This window comes from Pleurodeles waltl, chromosome 4_2 (genome assembly GCF_031143425.1).
Source record: "Pleurodeles waltl isolate 20211129_DDA chromosome 4_2, aPleWal1.hap1.20221129, whole genome shotgun sequence".
Classification (NCBI taxonomy): domain Eukaryota; kingdom Metazoa; phylum Chordata; class Amphibia; order Caudata; family Salamandridae; genus Pleurodeles; species Pleurodeles waltl.
Window position 1 is genome coordinate 713,244,617 of NC_090443.1, and position 24,370 is coordinate 713,268,986.

The following is a 24,370-nucleotide window of genomic DNA, read 5'->3' on the forward strand; positions in this document are numbered from 1 at the left end:
CTAAAATAAATTTGTCCCCCACCCCCCTGGGGAGCGACCCTTGCCTATGGGGTCGCTCCCTTGCGTGACGATGGCGCAAAAAAAAGATCCCCGGTGCCTAGTGGTTTCTGCCCCCCTTGGGGGCAGATTCCCTTGGGGGCAGATTGACCTAAAATCACCCAATCTGCCCCCCAAAGGGGGCAGAAATGGCCTAAATACAATTTGCACCTCCAGGGGAGCGACCCTTGCCTAAGGGGTCGCTCCCCATCTGTAAAACAACAACAACAACAAAAAAATCCCCGGTGCCTAGTGGTTTCTGCCCCCCTTGGGGGCAGATCGGCCTAATTAAAATAGGCTGATCTGCCTCCCAGGGGGGCAGAAATGGCCTAAAATAAATTTGCCCCCCAGGGGAACGACCCTTGCCTAAGGGGTCGCTCCCCTTGCATGAACATCATGGGGAAAAAAACTCTGTGGTGTCTAGTGGTTTCTGTCCCCCTTGGGGGCAGATTGGCCTCATAAAAATAGCCCAATGTGCCCCCAAAGTGGGCAGAAATGGCCTAAATATAATTTGCCCTCTAGGGGAGCGACCCTTGCCTAAGGGGTCGCTCTCCACCTCAAAAAAAAAAATGATCCCTGGTGCCTAGAGGTTTCTGCCGCCACTGGGGGCAGATAAGGCCTTCAAAAAAAATGCCCCCCCTGGGAGCGACCCTTACCCAAGGGGTTGCTCCCTTATGCCAATTTCCTTCAAAAAATTAAATCCCTGGTGTCTAGTGGGCTGCTAAAACGCAGAGAGAGACTTCAAAGGGAAGGAAATTCCTTTCCTTCCCTTTGAAGCCTCTCCGGCCTCCCCCACGTGATCGGGAGAGAAATGCAAAGCATTTCTCTTCCGATCGCACTGGAAGCTGAGCTTCCAGCGCGATGGGAGGAGGCCTTGTGACAATCAGCGCGCGATCGTGCGCTGACATCACAGGGGGCAGGTGGGGGTGTCGGTGGTGGAAGGGCTTCCCATTCCATCCCTGCCTTGGGGGGTGGGGGGAACCCCACAGAGGGAGCGCTAGCCCAGGATGTAATGGTTACATTCTGGGCACACGAGCACTGTGCCTCAGGACGTAACCATTAAGTCCTGGGCACAGAAGGGTATAAAACTGTAAGTTGTTTTTTTCATTTTAGGTGAGAAATGTTTGCTATTGTTAAAGGAATTTATTGTAATGTTGTATATTGTATAGATTTTTTTCAAAATGCTTGTTTGTTTCAATTCTCTTGATTTTGGTATTGCGTTTTATGATATGTATTTATGGATATTCATTTTTTAATCTGTCTTATTGGAAAATTGCTTTAATTATATTTCTACATTATACTGATTAATAAAGATAATTTAGGTTTTATTTATAAATAAATATGTTTTACTATGTTTGTTACTTACTTCTGGATTTTAGTGTAAGTTGAATTATTAGGTTGTTTAAAGTCTTGTTTTTGCTGTGCTTTCTCAGTGGTGTAGTTCTTTGTTATTTATAAAGAGTTTTACTTTGCATTGTACCATTTTATACATTTCTTTGGCCTTTTTATATTTTATCCTTAATTTGGGTTAACGATTGCTCAGTTCTTGGTAGCTTTGTTTTTGTTTTTTTAAGATTTCTAGGAATTGTTACAAGGTAGAGTGGCTTTGATCTAATGTTACTTGAAAGGCACTGTGCCATCCTTCCACTACATTGCTAGTTTTGACTTGTCACATATGTATCATCATGGTATTTTATACCTGGGTTGGCGTCTGTGGCCAGAATGGTGCAGTCTGCAAATCCAAGTAGCTTCAAAATAGTCCAATAAGGTCTCAGGGTCTGATTTTGACTGTGGGGGAAGGATTAAGTACCGTCGCCAAGGCAGAGTACTTTTTTCCTGCCATGGTGAGGGTACTCCTCCTACCAACTTTTTAGAATGTCTGCCGGCTCAGCAGATATCTCTTACAATTACAGGAACTCCTGTCACAGTGGTTCCAATAAATTCCTCTGCCAACACGACGGGGTTGTACTACAAATTTTCAATGTTTACTTTATTTTCAAAAACAAAATCCCAAAATGGCATTTTGTTTTTGAAAATGAAAAAAATTACCCCCCTCGCCATGGCAGTTTTCACCTATGACTTGGGGGTCATTTTACAGTTCTCACTGTCCCATACCACCAGATATTACCTGGCGGTCATGGAGTGTGAAAACGTATCATTTGTCCACTTACTCTTAATAGGTTGGGTGTACAAATGGCAAAACCTTCAATAGCCATTAGTCTTTTGGGCCATGAAAGGTGTCTCCATCGTCAACATGCTGAAGGGGTGGCTAACTGTAAATGAGTGGATGGACTTTCAGTTTGGCGACGAGGGTAGTCTGTTGCTGTATTGACAGAGTACTCTCTCTACCAAACTGTAAATTGTGCCCTTGGTTTTTGTTCATATGTTTGATCGTGGAGAATTGTGGGCAAGTTATGGTTACTTCATTTAACTGTAACTGGTGAACCTCAGTCTTTTTTTAGTTAAAAATAATATGTACTAACTTATATTTTCACTTTAATATATTGTGACTTTCACCTTTGTTTTTTCAGTGCATTTCTCAGGTTTAAAAAAAAATGTAAAGTAAGATATTAATACTATACCTAACTATAAAGTCAGTTAAATCTTCGTTTTTTCAGTGAATTTCTAGAGTTTTTCTAACATAAAGTAATAGGCTATTAACATTTCCTGTACCCTGTGGGTGACTGTCCCCCTCACGCATGCCGAAAGGGCCTGGCCTGTGGCCAAGCCCTGCAATCAATCCACGTGGGTTGCCAAACCTTTGCTGCACCTGGCCTGTGGCAGTGCATGGTGTTGGATTGGCTGTAGGGCCTGGATGTAACCACGCATGAGTGGCAACCTTCCTCCATCCCCTGTTGAAGCCAAACCATATGGGCAGCCTCCCCCCACTATGCATAACCAGAGGCTTTGCTCACATTGGAGTTGGTCGCAGGACCTGTGCTCTGGGCAGGTAATGCATCCATCCCCCTGCAGGTGGCTGATCACCCGGTCCACATAGCTGAAGGGCCTGGCCAAAGGCCAGGCCTTGGATTCAAGCCCCCATGGTTGGCTGAAGCCCCACTGCGCATGGCCTTTGGTCATGGATGGTGTTAGGTTAGCCGCAGGGCCCGGACAAGATCCATGTCCTGCATCCAACTCTCTGTGGGCGACCGACCACCCCGATAAGCACGGTCTTTGGCCATGCTCAGCGTGAGTTTGCGAGCAGGGACTGGACACAGGCCAGGCCCTGCGTCCAAACCACCAAAGGTGGATGACACCCCACAGTTAGCCTAACCCTGTGCATGGCCTTTGGCTATGCATGCCATTGAATTGGCTGCAGGGCCTGGCATGTTGTGAGGCCATGAATCCAACCCCCTGCTGGTAACTAACCCTCCACACCTGCACCGCACAAAGGCTGGGTGTGTATTTGGGCTGCCCATAAGGCCTGACTTGTGGCCAAGGACTGCAATCAACCCCCATGGGCTGCTGACCCCCTGCTCTGCATCTAGCCACCATGAGTACCCGGCCATCCACCATGCACAGCATTGGGCTGGGTACAGTGCTCACACTTTTTTTTTACTTGTTTTTTTTATTGTATCAAAAATAAGTGGGCCATGTTTGCTTCCACAAGAGTCCCTCAGGATTTGCAACAACTCATATTTTTTTTCTAATTTGGCCTCACACCTAACATGCCCCCTTATGCTTTATTTTTTTTTCAATTGTCAGGACAAAGGGACCAACTGTCTGTGTTTTTTAATGACAGCTGCAACATTCTTATTATGTTCAATTAGGGTGCACATTCCCACAGGACTCACAGGAGCTTCTCGATTCCCCTCAGGAAAAAAAGCCTCCTCAGCAAATCAGATCGCTCTTTAGTTGTGTGTCCATGGGCCTCCCGTGGCACTGAACCCTACTGTCTGGATTGCTGTAAATTTTGAACCTCAAGTTTCTCAAACACTAATGTACAAATTTACATCAGATCACATAAAGTACACTTTTTGGGTAAAGCACTGGCTTTCTGCAAATGTTGGTGTAGTCTTGTTAAGTCATTTTGGCTCTAGCTCTGTTCATGAATCCCTATGGAAACTGTATGGTGAAGTTACATTTTGGGCCCCCTTTTTTTAGTGCACTGCTTGATGGATCACTCTGAAAATATCCAGGAAGGAGCTGAGGTGGATGAACTCTTTTTTGGAAAGATCTGTGAAGATTTGTCAAATGGCACCAAAGTTATTAGCAAAACAAAAATCCATTGCCTATGATAACTAGATCCTAACTATAACTACACATTGGTGACAATCATTGTGAAATGCATAATAATTATTTTTTTAAGTGTACATACTTTTGAAAATTATTTCAGTAGTTTTTTGTATTAATGTTACTTTATTAGTTGTATATAATTTTTATGTGTTTATTTAGTAAAATTTGTTGTATTTATTTTTAGTTGTCTTGTGATTAGATATGTTTTTTTAATTAATGTACAATATTTTATTTTGGTTTTATAGGGTAAGGTCAATATTTTATACTAGTCTATTTGTGTTTTGTATCATCTTGTACAGGTATTTATTAGAATACAATTTTTAAATAAAATGTTTGTAGTCAATATTGTAATTTGTGATATTTTTGTTATTTTCTATATATTTAGTGTTATGATAATAATTTTTTTTTTCATACTTCTGTGTTAAATACTATTGCATTTTAAATATTTTTCCTGGTGATATTTATATTAGCGACATTTGTGTATTTCTTGTTTGAGTATAGGATGAAAACGTTTTCTGTGAAATTATCGTAATTCAATATTGGGGTGGTCGTATTCTGTCATATAACATAACCATGAACGACCACTACGTCAACAAGGGTAGGTAGTGACAGGTGGCTCTGTGGGCAACAGTGTCCCTCTTTCATTGGCGATGCCAGCTGAAGATGTTTCTGGGATCGAACTGACAGCATGACTATGAAAGCAGTAGCTAAATTAAACACTGCTGCAGACAGTGCAATAAATGGGAAACATTCTGAACAACTAGGTCCTAAACACCTACTTGCCTAAACCACTACTGCTAAACATCTAACAAGTCTCTACAAAGAAGTACTGAACAACTACTGTTTGAACAACGATTTTGCCTGAATAATGATTGCCTGAACAATGAATTTTAAGGTAAGTTTTTCATTTTTTTTTCTTCGTTGTAGAGACTTTTTAGTTGTTTAGCAGTAGTGGTTTAGGCAAGTAGTTGTTTAGGACCTAGTTGTTTCATCACATATTTGCTCTAAAGCTATCCTACATCATTCCTGCTGAATGTAAAGTGTGGACACTCTGGTGACATTCCCATAGATCATTTTTGGGCCCTCTGGATCTCATTCTGGGCCCTAATTAGATCATTCTGACCCCTTAAATGTTCTATAATCTAGCATAGCTGCTCCTACTGCATCATAGCTGTACCCGTCAGGTTTTTAATCTTGATTGCTACATTGGTGGCTGCACCCTGAGCGCCCCTCCCTGCAGCAGGTCCTGCCCCAGCCCCGAAAAAACACCCTGAGTGGTCACCAGTGTAGTCTGTCCTGACTGAACAGCTATTGTAATGGCTGCGTTAGTCACAAGAGCTAGGACAGAAGTGGCCCCAGTTTTTGAGGGTATGGTGCCACATTGAAGTTGTGGCAGCACTGATGTTGGCAAGGGGGCCAGAACTCTGCTGGATATAGTAGGTGTAGTATCCTGAAGGAGAGGCATTTAATGTAGTTAGTGTGTGTCTTAAGGGAGAGTTGTAGGGCGCTGGCCACACAACCCTAACAGGCCAGCCTGTGATTCAAAATGTTTCCCTATGGCATGAGTAAAGATTACACTGTAGGCTTCTGAACTTCTTTCCTCAGGCAAGGTGGCCAACACAGTTGAAGATGATGACTGAGATTTTGCTGCTTGTTCTTGGAAACCAGAAAAATAATTAACATTTGGGGCTTGAATTAGAATTGGCTGGAAGGATTATCCATTCACAAACATGTCATATATCCAGTACTGATCTAACTGGGAGTCCTTAGAGAGTTTTTCATACTTATTGATGTACAAACTATAGACATTTTTTAATACTGAAGAAAGTGAAGCTAAATACTATTTCTCAATTCGGGCAGTAATGGCATGTTTGAGCTGTCAACCTAGAGGTTGAGTGACTCTGGTCTCCCAGGATCCATTGTACTGTGCCTTAGCAATCGTCTATGAAGTTGATGCTTGAAATAGTTGTTTGTCAATATTATGACATGTGAACTATCCTAGCCTTGTTATTGAGTTTATTGCAGACTTATAACACAATGTAATTGCAACTTTGTGTTGTCAATCTAAAATATGAACTTTCACAATGAGTCATCTGTATTTGAAGGAAATTTAACAGTGCTGTATTATTAAGATTGAGAACATGAGTTTAAAATAATATCTGATAAGCAATATGCAGGTATTATTAAAATACATTTGTGCTAGCGGATTCCCTGTCACTCTAACTTCCTTTGTAGAGTAGGTTCTATTAGGTAGATACCCAGTGGAGGTGCAGCACTACTCTTATTTTAATATGTACTATCAATAGTTTAATATTCCCAAAAGAAGGTGAGGCCTAAGCCAGACCGCTGAAACATCCTGGTCAGAACACACAGGCTACTTTGCAGTACTTTGAGAGAGATATTAATACAACACTCTAGTTCTGCTTGTCTGTACATGAGGCAATGTATGCCTGGTTGCTGTTTTAATTAAAATGCATTGTCCCTGACCTAAGGGGGGGTAATTTATTAGATTAAATAGGAAAACGTCATTCTCACTCTGCTTTGCTATTCCTTATTTTTTAGTTAGTATTACAATATATTTATTTGAGCACCATACTAAAAAAAAGAATAAAAATAATCTCCTGCAATGCTGTGATATGCAATTTCCAGAGTTAGAACTGGAACATTGTAGTCCTAATAACATGGAATAACCTGTTATTTCTTCTACATCCGTAAACTAATTACTTGTTTTATTTTGCATGATAGATAGATAGTCTGTTATGTGTGAATGATATCACAGGAGGTAAATCTTACATTGCTATAATATATATTAGATGTTGGAGTTGTATAGGGGAAGGCGTTATTTGTGCTCAAAATGTGATGTTACACTTATTTGAATTGGTTTCTAAAACATGTGGTGTTAATTAAAATACTGTAACAAAGTGAAAAAATGGTAGATTGTGACTTGGTAGTAAGTGTAGTGCATTGTGACAGACATCTTTTAGCATAATTGCAAGAATAGGTTGTCATTAGTGGTGAGATGTGGGTTAAGGAACAGGGGTGCCAGAGTGTTGATAGGGTGAATTGTTTACTGATAGTATTTGCACTTATCAGTTTCCACTCCACACTAAAAGCATTACGGGAAGTCCAGGCTGAGTATGGACAACAACTTTTTTCCAGGGCATGGGGTTGAGAGGCCTGGGAGAGCCACACCAGTTGGAAGGGCATCTTGGTGTGCCTTGGAGGCTAGAGAACAGACTCTCCCTGGCAATTATTCTACTGCATTCGGATGACCTCCTGTGAGCATCCAGTGTTGTATACAGCATTCACCTCATCCATTACTCTGTTCCACATTTGCCTCCTCTGCCTCATGGTAGTTGTCAGGACCAGAGCTCCATATAACTCATATAACTGAGGGTTAACTCTAGATATCTCATACACCATAACTATTAACTCATTTTCAGAGAATCTGTGCTGTTGTCTTCCACACTATATCAAAACAAAAGGTGGCTGAAGTTTGCTGCTGGTGGTGCTTTGTGTTATGGGTGTGAGAGTGTGAGTGGTAAATGGTTTGTGGTGTTTGAGGAGTGTTTTATAGTGTGAGCTGCAAGTGTTGTTGATAAGTCAATTTTGAGCATGTGGATGTCTGCCATCAGAAACCCCATCTGCCATTGCTTTCTTCCATTGTAAAGGCCCTTCCATCCCACCAAATCCGTGGGCAACTCTAAATATGGTGGACTGTTGTCCACCATACCAACGTTGTCAGAGTTATATACGTTGGTGGATGGGGGACCAATTATGGAGGACTGAGGGTTAGCTGATCGGCTGTCTTCATTCATGACAGATGGTGATCCCCCATGCTAAACCCTAAATATGGTGGAAGGCAATTCCTCAGCCTGATAGATGGACTGGTTCCTCCATGACAGAGGAATGACAGTTCATTCACCAAACTCTAAATCATATAGAAAACAATGATGGATGGAATGCTTGAAATCTCAGCCACTGGGGTCTGCATCACCATCTATCGATATTTTGCACATCATGCCACTTCAGCTTGGACCCAGCTATATGCAAATCAGTCTTGAACCTGCTCTAATAAGAACAGTTCAGGCCAAGCCATGTCCTCCCCGAACCAGAACAGAAGTAACACAATGCTGGTTTTGCCCTAGTTACATGCTTATCAGCAGGGTATAGTTTGGTTCCAGTGACACAGTGTGCACAGGGCCCAAGTCTGGGCATACCAGCTCCTCTTAGGGAGACAAAATAAGTATACAAAACAGTGATGGATGGAATGCTTAAATTAATCTCAGGCACTGGTAATCACTCAGGGATGCATGCCAATCCATTGTTAGTCCAGAGTTAACTGATGCATGCCAAGCCATCCATAGTCCAGACTGAACTGCCAAGCCAGGAGCTCCTGAATTGTAGCACAAGCAACCCTTGTTTTGCCCTAGTTATGGGCTCTTCAGCCAGGTGCAGCTTGGTTCCAGTGACGCAGCATGCATTGGACCAACATCTGGGAATACCCAACCCACTTAGGACAACACAATAAGTATACAAAACAGTGATGGATGGAATGCTTGCATTGCGCTATACCTGGCTGAAAAGCTCAGAACAAGAGTGAAACTAGTCCTAGGTTGCTTTTGTTAAGGTTCAGGTAGGGCCTGGTCTGGCAGTTCATGCTGGACTGTTCCAAGAAGTAACAAGGTCAAGACTGATTTGCATATGGCTGCATCCAAGCTGAGGTGGCATGGTGGATGAAAAATGATGGGGGCACATTACTGATGGCCATTATCGGCCTACTTTTTTAGGCCCATCTGCCCGAAGGGGGCGGAAGCCACCAACACGCTGGGAATTTTTTTTCCCTTAGTTTTTTGTACTGAGGGGTGCCCCCTTCAGCGGGGGTCACCCCCCAAAGGAGGCACATAACTGTTGGCCATTTCTGCCCCCTTTGGGAGCAGATCAGCCTATTTCTTTAGGCACATCTGCCCCCAAGGGGGGCAGAATCTGTCACATAGGATCTCATTATCCTAATGAGACTACTGGATTTTGAGCGGCAAGATCGTTCACAGTGTGGGGGACCAAGTATGACCCACGGTGAAGGACCCTTGTCACTCTAAATCCGGGTTTGGCTCCGGCTAACTAGCAGTGCCTCATCTCACTCAAAGGGAAGAGACAATTGGGCAGCCGAGCGCATGACATCTTAGCACTTCCCAGGGAAGTCGTGGTCACTGAGGTCACAACCGGTTCTCTCATACACAGTATGGTCTCACATAGAAATGACAAAGGCAGTTTAAGTTTTAAAGATTGGTTTAATAAAACGACTGTATTTTAGATAGCAAAGCGTGAGCTGCAATAACCAGAACTACACAACACAGTAGGATTAAAATAGTAACGATGAGAGTGAAGCACAAGAATAGTGCTGCTAGGTTATGTTGTCTCTAAGTTATATTTCGAGCACAGCATGTTAAGCTCTAAGCCTGCCTTTCAGGTTCCCCCGGGAGGACATCAACCCTCATACCTGAGCAAAGGCCTGTAATCTGCATCAGCATCTGCAACAGGGCAGTCAGCATCTAGTTGTAGGTTCCAGGTCGGAATCTCCCTCTGACATGTACTAGGACTAGGAAGTGTTTTTATAAATAACACGCAGATGTTCTAAGAAAATGTCCCTACGTCAGGATGTGTATTTTCTACGAATACTGGAGACTAAACTTCTACCACGTTTACCGGCAATGTACCAGACTGTAGCCTTGACTGAAGCACAGGGCGATCAAGAATGCATTATTTGAGAACACAGTGCTAAACTAAGCTAAACAGTGTGATAGAAGGAAATCAAAACAAGACCGTAAAACTGGTTATTGTAAAATAACAGTACGAGGCTGAATAAAATGTATCTAGGGCAAAGTGCACAGCGGCCTAGTAAGTTAAACTAACGTGCATGAAGCTACATTAAAAATGGCTACACTACAAATCCACTTAGGCACCAGGGATCTTGTGTGTGTTTGTGTTTTGTATGGGGGTGGCCCTTTTGGTAAGGGTTGCCCCCCGCCAAAGGGGGCACATTACTGATGGCCATTTCTGCTCCCCTTGGGGACAGATTGGCCTTTTTATTTTAGGCCCATCTGCCCGCAAGGGTGGCAGAAGCCACCAAGATGCCAGGGATGTTTTTTCTCCTTTGTTTTTGTTGGGGGGGGTGCCCCCTTTACCAAGGATTGCCCCCCCAAAGGAGACACAGAGCTGTTAACCATTTCTGCCCCCCTTGGGGGCAGATTGGCCTATTTTTTGTAGGCCCATCTGCCCCAAGGGGGGCAGAATCCACTTAGGCACCATGGAAAATTTCTAAATACTTGGTGATGGGTTGTTTGTCAACTGGCAAAGGTTTTGCATTTGTGATTATAATGGTTTGTTTCTTCTTTTTGTTCTAGTTCAAAGCTTTTGCTTCCTTTGCTGTGGTTTCTTGTGGTTTTGGCAGTGGTTGACCTGCGGTTTGCGTAGTTGCATGTTTTAGGTAAGTAAAAACTATTTACTCCAAAGGAGTAATGTTGCCATGCATGAATGACATGTTTGTAGGTGGTGTACTAAATGCAGGATTGTGTGTGGAATTGTCCTTAGATTTGTGCACAACGATATTTATATTGTCTTATGTCTAATTTGCTTCTCTTTTTTCTTTTTAGTGCGAGATCATTGGTGATTGCTGTGTCTGTGCAGAGTAGTTGCTGGTGAGTCTAGCTTTTTCAGGCAAGTGAGTGGTATAGTTTTTGAGTACATAACTCTTTTGATAAAGCCACACTTTATTACTTATTTGAGACAGTGCTAGTTGTTGTTGGCGCATTTGTCAAGTTAGACTTCTTAGAAAGGATCATGGCAAGCCGCAGAGTGACCGCTCAGCCACTTGTTGGTATGCTTTTTGAGTCGTCTTCTGACCATGATTATGAGTCTGACTCTGCATCTGAAATAGAGAAAGAAGTGAGAGCTTCTGTCCGAGAGGAATCTTCTGATGAGGAAGCCACTCTGAGTGAAGATGAAGGGACTTTTTTAGAAGAGGACACTGAAGTGCCAATAGTGCGGCAGCCTGGGACTGAAAGGTTTCCCATTGGAGTACCTGACATCTGGGTTGCCCCAAACATGGAGCAGCCACAGTTGCCTGCCTTTACTGGTCTCCCAGGGTGTGGAGAAAATACGGAAAACCTTTTGCCTGTCAATTTGAGTTGTTTATGGACGATGTATTTTTGGAAGAGATTGTTGAGCAGACTAATTAGTATGTGGAGCAGTATTTGAGGGACAATGCTGACAGACTTAGGCCTCAGTCTAGAGCTACCCAGCGGATTCCTACAAATTTGGAAGAGATGAAAAAGTTCTTGAGTTTGACTTTTTTGATGGGGTTGATAAGGGAGCCGTCACTGGCTTCTTATTGGTCTACTAGTGCCTTGATGCAATGGCTATAGTCCCTGCAACCATGACTCATAATTGGTATTTGCTTCTTCTTCAGATGCTGCATTTTGTTGACAATGCTTTAGGCTTGCCACGAGATCAATCTGATTGTGACCGTCTATTTAAGATTAGCCCTGTCCTTGATCATTTTGTAGATCGGTTTTCAGAGGTGTATGTTCCAGACAAAGAAATAAGTGTGGACGAGTCTTTGGTCCTGTTCAAGGGTCATTTAGTTTTTAAGCAGTACATTCCTAGCAAGAGGGCACGGTATGGAATAAAATTGTATATGCTGTCAGTAAGTAGTACAGGATATGTGTATGATTTTCGGGTGTACACTGGTAGGGATTCCAGTATTGACCCCCCCCGGTTGTCCATCCACTTTTGGAGTTAGTGAAAAAATTGTGTGGGAACTTGGAAGACGACTGTTTAACAAAGGTCACCATTTGTTTGTAGATAACTTCTACACTGGAGTGCAGTTGTTCAAGGAATTGTTCAGAGTGGACACTGTTGCTTGTGGCACAATCCTTTCTAACCGTAAAGGCTATCCAAGGGAGCTTGTCTGTGAAAAACTTGAGAGGGGACAGTACAGTGCCTGGCGTAATAATGAGCTACTAGCTCTAAAATATGCGGACAGGTGAGATGTGTATATGCTAACTACCATCCATGATGAGAGTGCTACCTTTGTGACTGTTTGGGGTCAGGTTGTGGAAGTGCGCAAACCTGTTTGCATTTTGGACTACAATAAGCACATGGATGGTGTTGATAGAATAGATCGGAGGTTGGAACCTTACACTGCTCTTTGTAAGTATTACATATGGTATCAGAAGTTGGCCATCCATTTGTTTCATTTGGCAACTTTTAATGCTTTTATTGTGTTCAAGGATTGTTCCCCTGAGTCAAGGATTAAATTTATTAAATTTCAGGAGTCAGTGATAGAGAGCCTTATTGTGGTGGAACAAGCAAGAGTTCCTAGAGTAGCAGTGGTAGAGCATGTGGCTAGATTGAAAAATCACAACTTTCCTGATCACATTCCTCCCACTCTCAAAAAAGACTTACCCACTAATAAATGTAGAGTCTATGCCCGAAGAGGTATCCGGAGCGAGAGCTGAATGTACTGCCCGACCTGTCCTTCAAAGCCTGGCCTGTGTGTGGATTGCTGTTTCAGGAGTTACCACACATAGAAGAATTACTGGGAACTACTGTGAGCATAAACTGCTGTTTTATATTTTCATATGCTCAGTTTCACGGGTGGCATTACTGTCATGTATTCAGTTAGAGCTTTTGTGTTTGTAGTTTTGTACTTATTTATAATTAGTTAATGGTTTCTTTGGTGTTTAAAAATAAAAAAGTGATGGTGGTATGCAAGAAGTGGTGCTTGGCTGGCGGCGTTTGTGGAGTGGTGCTTGGTTGGCGGTGTGCATGGGAAGGCGCTTAGCTGGCAGTGTGCGTGGGGCGGGGCTTGGCTGGCAGTGTGCATGGGTGACGGTTGGGTGTCGGCGTGTATGGAGTGGTGCTTGGCCGGCAGTGTGCGTGGGGTGGCGCTTGGCTGGCAGTGTGCGTGGAGTTGTGCTTGGCTGGTGGTGCCAGCCAAACTGCAGTCCACACACTTCCATCAGCTGGTGTGATTGCTTAATCAGGCATGTGGGCGTATGAAAGTGATGGGCCCTTGGGTGGTTCTGTCTGTCAATGTGAGTGTTGTAATGTGCTGGGCCAGTGGCTGGCGGCATGAATGGTCTTGTGCATGTCATGAATGAAAGGTGTGTGAATGGACTGTAAAGCGGTTGGTGCCTTGTCCCAGCTTTGCAGCTCATGAGCTGTGAGTCATTGGTTCTCTTTTTTGGCCTTTCAGTTATTAAGAGTGTATTTCATTTTTGTGAAATCTCTTGTTAATAAAATTTGATCTACTGAACCATCACTCACCCTCGTGCCAAATCCAACCAGTATGTGTGGTAAAAATGTCAAAACCTGCTCCGCTGTAATCAGACGTCACAGCACACCCGTGACACGCTAGGTGTCTCGGGTGGGACCCCGATGATGAAACATGCCTCCAACTTGGTTGGTGGGTGAGGGGTCTTTTTAACATAACCTAAGTGCATTTCTTTTCACAATTTTTGTGTTTGGAACATCACAGAAGTACGTGCACACATCAAAATGATCTATTGCAAAACTAGCTGTGTTTGGGGGCACTTACGTTTTTGGTCCAGGGTGCGGCCTTCATCTATGGAAACCTACCAAACCTAGACATTTTTTAAAACTACACACCCGGAGGAGTCCAGGGAGGTGTGGCTTGCGTGGATCCCCCAACATTTTCTTACCCGGACCACTCTGCAAACTTAAAAATTTACTTAAAAAAGCATATTTTCCTCACTTTTCTTTGTAGGATCATCGATCATCACCCAGCATTCCCCTGAGTCTCCCAAGTAAAATGATACCTCACTTGTGTGGGTCCCCAAAGCAGAGTCAGCCTAAAGATGTATGAAAGAAAAATATGTGCTTATTGACTCGCTGTGCTAGCCCCTCAATCTCTACAGGTTTTTGGCCTTTTTTTCTTGCAGGCACCTGGGCCACGAACACAAGTGAGGTATCATTTTTATCAGGAGACTTGGGGGAACGCTGGGTGGCTCCTCTTAGATTCCAGAATTTTCCATCACCGAAATTTGCGGAAAAAGTGTATTTTTTGGCCATATGTTGAGGTTTGCAAAGGATTCTGGGTAACAGAACCTGGTGAGAGCCCCACAAGTCACCCCATCTTGGATTTCCCTAGGTGTCTAGTTTTAAAAAATGCACAGGTTTGTTACCTTTCCTTAGGTGCTGGCTAAGCTAGAGGCCAAAATCCACAGCCAGGCACTTTCCAAAAAAACAGCTCTGTTTTCTTTGGGAAAATGTGATGTGTCCACGTTGTGTTTTGGGGCATTTCCTGTTGCGGGCACTAGACCTACCCACACAAGTGAGGTACCATTTTTATCGAGAGTCTTGGAGGAACGCTTGGTGGAAGGGAATTTGTGGCTCCTCCCAGATTCCAGAACTTTCTGTCACCGAAATGTGAGGAAAAAGTGTTTTTGGGCCAAATTGTGAGGTTTGCAAAGGATTTTGGGTAACAGAGCCCAATGAAAGCCCAACAAGTCACCCCATTTTGGATCCTCCTAGGTGTCTAGTTTTAAAAAAATAAACAGGTTTGGTAGGTTTCCGTAGGTGCCACCTGAGCTAGAGGCCAAAATCCACAGCTAGGCACTATGAAAAAATCAGCCGTTTTCTATGGGAAAATGTCTTGTCCACTTTGTGTTTTGGGGCATTTCCTGTCGCGGGCACTAGACCTACTCACACAAGTGAGGTACCATTTTGATCGAGAGATTTGGAGGAACGCTGGGTGCCAAAAAATGCGTGGCTCCTCCCAGATTCCAGAACTTTCTGTCCCCGAAATGTGAGGAAAAAGTGTTTCTTTGGCCAAATTGTGAGGTTTGCAAAGGATTCTGGGTAACAGAACTTGGTGAGAGCCCCACAGGTCACTCCATCTTGGATTCCCGTAAGTATCTAGTTTTAAAAAATGCACAGGTTTGGTACCTTTCCCTAGATGCCGGCTGAGCCGAGGCCAAAATCCACAGCTATGTACTTTGCAAAACACAGTTCTGTTTTCTTTGGGAAAAAGTGGTGTGTCCACATTGTGTTTTGGGGCATTTCCTGTCGTGGGCACTGGGCCTACACAAGTGAGGTAACATTTTTATCGGGAGACTCGAGGAAATTCTGGGTGGGAGGAAATGTGTGGCTCCTCTCAGATTCCAGAACTTTCTGTCACCGAAATGTGAGGAAAATGTGTTTTTTGGCCTCATTTTGAGGTTTCCAAAGGATTCTGGGTAACAGAACCCGGTGAGAGCCCCACAAGTCACTGCATCTTGGATTCCCCTAGGTGTCTAGCTTTCAGAAATGCACAGGTTTGGCACGTTTCCTTAGGTGCTGGCTGAGCTAGAGGCCAAAATCCACAGCTAGACACTTTGCAAAAAAACAGCCCTGTTTTCTTTGGGAAAATGTGATGTGTCCACGTTGTGTTTTGGGGCATTTCCTGTCGTGGGCACTAGGCCTATCCACAAAAGTGAGGTACCATTTTTATCGGGGGACTTGGAGGAAAGTTGGGTGGAAGGAAATTTGTGGCTCCTCCCAGATTCCAGAACTTTCTGTCCCTGAAATGTGAGGAAAAAGTGTTTTTTTGGCCACATTTTGAGGTTTGCTAAGGATTCTGGGTAACAGAACCTGGTGAGATCCCCACAAGTCACTGCATCTTGGATTCCCCGAGGTGTCTAGTTTTAAAAAATGCTCAGGTTTGGCACGTTTCGTTAGGTGCTGGCTGAGCTAGAGGCCAAAATCCACAGCTAGACACTTTGCAAAAAAACAGCCCTGTTTTCTTTGGGAAAATGTGATGTGTCCACGTTGTGTTTTGGGGCATTTCCTGTCGTGGGCATTAGGCCTACCCACACAAGTGAGGTACCATTTTTATCGGGGGACTTGGAGGAAAGTTGGGTGGAAGGAAATTTGTGGCTCCTCCCAGATTCCAGAACTTTCTGTCTCCGAAATGTGAGGAAAAAGTGTTTTTTTTGGACAAATTTTGAGGTTTGCTAAGGATTCTGGGTAACAGAACCTGGTGAGATCTCCACAAGTCACTGCATCTTGGATTCCCTGAGGTGTCTAGTTTTAAAAAATGCACAGGTTTGGTACGTTTCCCTAGATGCGGGCTGATCTAGAAGCCAAAATCCACAGCTAGGCACTTTGCAAAAAACAGCCCTGTTTTCTTTAGGAAAATGTGATGTGTCCACGTTGTGTTTTGGGGCATTTCCTGTCACGGGCAGTAGGCCTAACAACACAAGTGAGGTACCATTTTTATCGGGATACTTGGAGGAACGCTGGGTGGAAGGAAATTTGTGGCTCCTCCCAGATTCCAGAACTTTCTGTCACCGAAATGTGAAGAAAAAGTATTTTGGGGCCAAATGTTGAGGTCTGCTAGGGATTCTGGGTAACAGAACCTGGTGATAGCCTCCTCAAGTCAACCCAACTTGGATTTCCCTAGTTGTCTAGTTTTAAAAAATGCATAGGTTTGGCACGTTTCCTTAGGTTCCTGCTGAGCTAGAGGCCAAAATCCACAGCTAGGCACTTTGCAAAAAACAGTTCTGTTTTCTTGAGAGAAAATGTGATGTGTCTACATTGTGTTTTGGGGCTTTTCCTGTCACGGGCACTAGGCTTACACACAAGTGAGGTACCTTTTTTAGCAGGAGACTTGGAGGAATGCTGGGTGGAAGGAAATTTTTGTATTCTCCAAGATTCCATAACTTTCTGTCACCGAAATGTGAGGAAAGAGTGTTTTTTTGGCCAAATGTTGAGGTTTGCAAAGGATTCTGGTTAACAGAACCTGGTGAGAGCCCCACAAGTCACCCCATCTTGGATTTCCCTAGGTGTCTAGTTTTCAAAAATGCACAGGTTTGTTACGTCTCCTTAGGTGCTGGCTAAGCTAGAGGCCAAAATCCACAGCTAGGCACTTTCCCAAAAACCCAGCTCTGTTTTCTTTGTGAAAATGTGATGTGTCCACGTTGTGTTTTGGGGCATTTCCTGTTGCGGGCACCAGACCTACCCACACAAGTGAGTTACCATCTTTATCGAGAGTCTTCGAGGAACGCTGGGTGGAAGGGAATTTGTGGCTCCTCCCAGATTCCAGAACTTTCTGTCACCGAAATGTGAAGAAAAAGTGTTTTTTGGGCCAAATTGTGAGGTTTGCAAAGGATTCTGGGTAACAGAACCTGATGAAAGCCCCACAAGTCACCCTATTTTGGATTCTCCTAGGTGTCTAGTTTTCAAAAAATTAAACAGGTTTGGTAGGTTTCCCTAGGTGCCAGCTGAGCTAGAGGCCAAAATCCACAGCTAGGCACGTTTAAAAAATCAGCCCTGTTTTCTATGGGAAAATGTCTTGTCCACTTTGTATTTTGGGGCATTTCCTGTCGCGGGCACTAGACCTACTCACACAAGTGAGGTACCATTTTGTTCGAGAGATTTGGAGGAACGATGGGTGCTAAAAAATTTGTGGCTCCTCCCAGATTGCAGAAATTTCTGTCCCCGAAATGTGAGGAAAAAGTGTTTTTTTGGCCAAATTGTGAGGTTTGCAAAGGATTCTGGGTAACAGAACCTGGTGGGAGCCCCACAGGTCACTTCATCTTAGATTCCCCTAAGTATCTAGTTTTAAAAAATGCACAGGTTTGGTTCGTTTCCGTAGGTGCTGACTGAGCTAGAGGCCAAAATCCGCAGCTAGGCACTTTGTATAAAACAGCCCTGTTTTCTTTGGGAAAATGTAATGTGTCCACGTTGTGGTTTGGGGTATTTCCTGTCATGGGCACTAGGCCTAACTACACAAGTGAGGTAATATTTTTATCAGGAGTCTTGAGGAAGCTCTGGTTGGAAGGAAATGTGTGGCTCCTCTGAGATTCCAGAACTTTCTGTCACCGAAATGTGAGGAAAACGTGTTTTTTGGCCACATTTTGAGGTTTGCACAGGATTCTGGGTAACAGAAGCCGGGGAGAGCCCCCCAAGTCACCCCATGTTGGATTCCCCTAGGTCTCTAGTTTAAAAAAATGCACAGGTTTTGTCAACATCAGGATAGTGCGCGCTCTACGGGCAATGTAATGCAAAAAGCCAATCCTTATGTAAGGTAATAATTAATGCATTGTGTGTTGATGCAGCATGTTTACCTTTTGCATTGCAGAGATTTATCCTGAAATGTCTTTAATACTCTTTGCAATGTATTGCTTATTTTCAAGGCTTTGGTGCAGGACTTCAGGGTGTGGTCCTTATTCTGAGCTCTTCTAGAATCCCTTCCTGCTGTCAGACTGGGTGTGGCACGTGGGCGGGGTTTGGGTCTATTTGAGAGACCCAGCCCAGCTCCACGTGCTCACTATTCAGTGGTCCCAGTGCAGAGCAGCAGCATTTTCCTGAGCTCCTGTGCCAAAGGCCTACCTAGGCTTTTCCTGGCCCTGTCTTCATTATCTTGGTGATCCTCCACCAGGGCGGTAAGACGGAGGTCGGGTTAGGCCCCCGACTCCGTTATCAGACATATTCAAGTTTTGGGCCTTTTGAGTTGATCGCGTGCGCGATCATAATCTTGGCATTTAAACTTTGATGTTTGAATCGGCAGCAGTGTGCGCGATTCATTCCTGGCATTTAACTCTTGCAGTTCAGATCGGCAAAACGCGCAATCGTAATCTTGGCATTTAAACTTTGATGTTCGAATGGGCATCATTGTGCGTGATTCATTCCTGGCATTTAACTCTTGCAGTTCAGATCGGCAGAACGCGTGATCGTAATCTTAGCATTAAAACTTTGATGTTCGAATTGGCGATTCATTCCTGGCATTTAATTCTTGCAGTTCAGATCAGCAGTGTGTGCGATCATTTCCTGGCATTAAAACATTGATGGTTTAATCGTCAAAAGTGTGCACGATTCATTCTTGGTTATTAATCCTTGTAGATTAGATCGACAGAGAGTGCGATCATTTCTAGGCATTGAAATCTGGATGCACAGTTTTGTATTAAAGTGATTAATAATTTCTAGTCAATTGAATCATGAAATTCAAGACAGAGTGTGAACTTGCAGTATCATTCATGAATCTATCGCAGTTCATTTATGAAAACTAATGTGATCATTGATTCTTGTTATAATGTAGTCTACTCTGAGAACTAACTGGAGACAGTTTTAATGTTCAAAGCACAATATGATATAATAAGAACAATCATATGAAAGTTTGCATAATCCTTCTTTATTTTCCAGGTATCCAGAACTATTAATGTCATGTAACAAAAAAGCTCTTGATCATTCATGTTATCAATATATAAATATTTTGGAACAAAGTTTATGAAAGTCAATGTGCTTACTCTTGCTATTGTGTTATTAATTCTTGCTTCCACAGGTCTCCTTCCCCGCTGTTCCCAACCTAAAACCCCATTCTTTAACTCTGTGCTATAATAGCTAGTAGAATTTGGAGCTGCCAAGAGGTGGACATATTGGGAACAGGCGCAAACCCCGAGGATCCGGTCTCCTTGACAGAATAGTGAGCCCACAAATTTTTAATCCTTCTGGTTTGCGCTAGGTTGTCAATATGGCCACATTGGATGAGTTAGTTAAAGTAATTATGCAGCTGCAATCGGATGTAGACGCATCTAAGGATATAGCAACTATTCTGGCAGAGAGAGTGAGTCAGTTACAAGACAGAGTAAAAAAAATGGAGCAAGGTCCTCTGGGTGCGGGTTGGCTTGGTCATCCTTCTCAAGGTTCAGGAGGAAATCCTCCCAATAACATTTCCCTCACAGTTCCCTCAGCCATCCCCTTGGCTCCTCCAGAAAGGTTTTCAGGTGATCCTCTGAAAGTACAATCCTTTTTGACTCAAGTAGAATTGCATTTCACCTGTCGACCCTACACCTTCCCTGATGCCCAATCCAGGGTGGCCTTCCTGATATCCTATTTGACTGGAGACGCGGCCACCTCTGCGATTCCTCTTGTGCGCAAACACAGTCCATTGCTTTATAATTGGAGAAACTTTGTCCAGGAACTTGAAAGAGTGTTTGATCGAAGAACAGTTACTCTATCTGCAGACCGAGAACTGCTAGAATTGCGACAAGGCAATAAAGACCTAGGGGGTCATTACAACATTGGTGGTAAAAGCCGCTTACCGCCGTGCAGAAGACCGCCAATACACAGCCACGGCCGCGGAATTCTGCCATAGCCATTATGACCCACAGCTCGGAATCTGCCAAAATCTAGACACCCACACAAGTCCGTCACACCAAAGGTCAGTGATAAACTGGTGATAACAAAACCTCCACCGTCACGCCAACAGGAATACGCCCACACTATCAAGACCCACAAATCCATGCGGCGGTCTTTCAACCACAGTATTCCATTGGAGGTACACACCTTTACAAAACACATTCACATTGGACAAATCGAAATACACACACCTGATACACATACACACACCACTCCCACACACCCAATACAATATAAAACACACACCCACAACACCCACAAACCCCTATGACAACAATTGCGACAGAAGCCAGAGAGAGATACCACCAGGAACAACACTAGCATCCACAGACACTCAACACCATCACTCACACAACATCCACGCACCTCACACAACACACCTCTAAATATCACCCCACACATCACAACACACCCCACCCCACACATCACCCACACCACCCCATGGCACCGCAAAGACACCCCAGGTTTTCTGAGGAGGAACTCAGGGTCATGGTGGAGGAAATCATCCGGTAGAGCCACAGCTATTCAGATCACAGGTGCAGCACACCACCATAGCTAGGAAGATGGAGCTATGGCGAAGAATCGTGGACAGGCGCAACGCAGTGGGACAGCACCCAAGAAATAGGGATGACATCAGGAAGAGGTGGAACGACCTACAGGGGAAGGTGCATTCTGTGGTCTCAAGACACCAGATTGCAGTTCCGAGGACTGGCGGCGGACCCTCACCTTCTCCCCCAGAACTTACAACCTGGGAGGAGCAGGTCTTGGCTATACTGAATCCTGAGGGCTTCGCAGGAGTAGCTGGAGGAATGGACTCTGGTAAGTCAAACCTTAAACTACCATATCCCCCACCCTACCTGCATGCTATCACCTACCCCCACCCCCACCCTCGCCCTCAGCCCCATCACTCCAACTCCTCACACATGTCCCACTATCACAAACCACACATGCCAAACCCAAGCCCTGCATGCAACACCAAAGCATGGACACCCATCACCAAAGTATGTCCACTGCACATACCCATACACCCCCCTAAACCATTATCACAGAAGGTCCCACACAAGAATGGAAGCACTGGGGTACAGGGTCACCCACCCATTGCACACCATGGCACATACAGATGCAATAATCATGCCTTTACACCCCTGCAGGGCCCCTACCGGACAGGAGGCTCCAGACATGTCCACTCCACCCACAGAAGAGGCCCACAGTGATGACAGCAGCTCTGTCCAACTGGATCTAGATGACCAGCCCGGCCCATCTGGGACCTCAGGACAGTCGGTTCCCCTCACACTGGCACAGGCCACTACGGAGCTTCCCCCCCATGGAAACACCAGCACAGCACCTACCCAGCAGACCCCTACCTCTGTCCCCAGGACACGTCAAGCAGCAGTGTGTCCACCACTACAGGGAACCCAGGCTAACCCACCACCCCAACAACACCAGGGACCTGGGGGCAGTGGTAGTGGGCACACGGCTCAGGGGACGGAGGCCCAGGAAAACAGGGGAACTGGGAGAACTGCTGTGCGACAGGGGGAGGACAGACCCAGGGAACCCACTCTCCAGGAGGCCCTTTCCAACATCATGGGAGCCTACCATCATTCCCAGGAGACAATGGCAACGGTACTGGCCAAGTTTCAGGAGACCCAGCGGCTGCAGGAGGAACAGTATTTGGGGTTCAGGGAGGAACTCAAATCCATCAATTCCACCCTGGGCACCATTGTAGGGGTGCTGAAGGAACTCATCAACACCAAGAGGGACACTGTGGCACAACAAGGGGCCCCTGACACTAGCCTGGACGATGAACTGCCCACCACCTCCGTCGGCGCTAGTGGACAGGAGGCACTGCCACAGGACCACGACACCAGCACCCCACCCCCTGCAGATGGAGAACCACCCCGCAAGCGGTTCATGAGATCCAGGACAAAGACAGAGAACAATTCCAAGACCCCGCCAAGAAATGAGACCACCCTGATTGTCATCCTTCTGTCCCACTTTGTCACCCTGTCCATACTTAAACTGCCCTAGCTCCACTTCCTATGCCCCTTTGGACAATGCACCTGTGAGACTAATAGACTGGACTCTGCCATGGACATTCCTCCACCATCACCCCTGACCATTTTACAACCCCCTCCACTATTTGGCACTTAAATAAACACCCTTAAATCACAAAACAATCTGGAGTCAGTCTGTGCTTTCGAAAATGTGTATTTGCAATAACTGTGGAAAAATGCTATATCCAATGTAATGTCAACATACCTATGTCACACAGCTCTAGTCCATGCGGTGGACACAGTGGGACCCACATCTGTGAAACCGAAAGGGAAAGTGACAACTCAGTGTCCATACGCTGGGTGAAAATGACAGACAGATAAGAGGTAAGAGAATTAAATCAGATGTAGCAGGCAGTGTTGTCTTCTTACCTGTGTCTCACTGGAAGTATTGTTGGATCACAGTGTTCCTGTTGCCTATGTCCTATTCTTCTGCTTCCTCGTCTTCACTGTCCACAGGCTCCGCAGCTGCCACAACACCTCCATCTGGACCATCCTCCTGCAGAAAAGGCACCTGTCGTCGCAAAGCCAAGTTGTGAAGCATACAGCAAGCCACGATGATCTGGCACACCTTCTTTGGTGAGTAGAATAGGGAACCACCTGTCACATGGAGGCACTGGAACCTGGCCTTCAGGAGGCCGAAGGTCCTCTCTATAATCCTCCTAGCTCGCCCATGGGCCTAATTGTAGCGTTCCTCTGCCCTTGTCCTGGGATTCCTCACTGGGGTCAGTAGCCATGACAGGTTGGGGTAACCAGAGCCACCTGCAAATGTCGAGGGACAACTGTTAGACACACACTACTCTTAGGGACATCCCCAGACACCTAGTCACACTGTATTAGGTCCATATCCTCACCTAATAGCCACACACGGTGCCTCTGGAGTTGCCCCATCACATAACGGATGCTGCTATTCCGCAGAATGTAAGCGTCATGCACTGAGCTAGGAAACCTGGCATTTACATGGGAGATGTACTGGTCGGCCAAACACACCATCTGCACATTCATAGAATGGTAACTCTTCCGGTTTCTGTGCACCTTTTTACTCCTGCGTGGGGGGGCCAAGGCCACATGTGTCCCATCAATAGCACCTATGATGTTGGGGATATGTCCCAGGGCATAGAAGTCACCTTTCACTGTAGGCAAATCCTCCACCTGAGGGAAAACAATGTAGCTGCGCATGTGTTTCAGCAGGGCAGACAACACTCTGGACAACACGTTGGAGAACATAGGCTAGGACATCCCTGATGCAATGGCCACTGTTCTTTGAAAAGACCCACTTGCTAGGAAATGGAGTACTGACAGCACCTGCACTAGAGGGTGTATTCCTGTGGGATGGCAGATAGCTGACATCAGGTCTGGCTCCAACTGGGCACACAGTTCCAGGATTGTGGTACGATCAAGTCTGTAGGTGACAATTATATGTCGCTCCTCCATTGTCGACAGGTCCACCAGCGGTCTGTACACCAGAGGATGCCGCCATCTCCTCACCTGCCCCAGCGGACGTGCTCTATGGATGAGAACAGCGATCAGAGGGTCAGCCAACACGGAGGTGCGTAAACACAACTTAATAGGAAAATGTTAGAAAATCGACATATGGCTGTATTAGTGTTTAAGCAAGGCCTAGATATGTGTGACGCAGTCAAAATTAATGCCATGTGGCCCCCTGAAATGGCAGCTGCCTGACCTGTAATGTGGGACAAGGGGATATGAGGTAACTGCGCTGGCGTTGTACACCGTCGCGGTAGGCGGTCGAAGACCACGGCACAATCCTGCATTGGTTAACATTGGACCCTATAGGTCCCAGGAGCCAATGACGATGTACGCCGGCGGTGACGGTACGCACC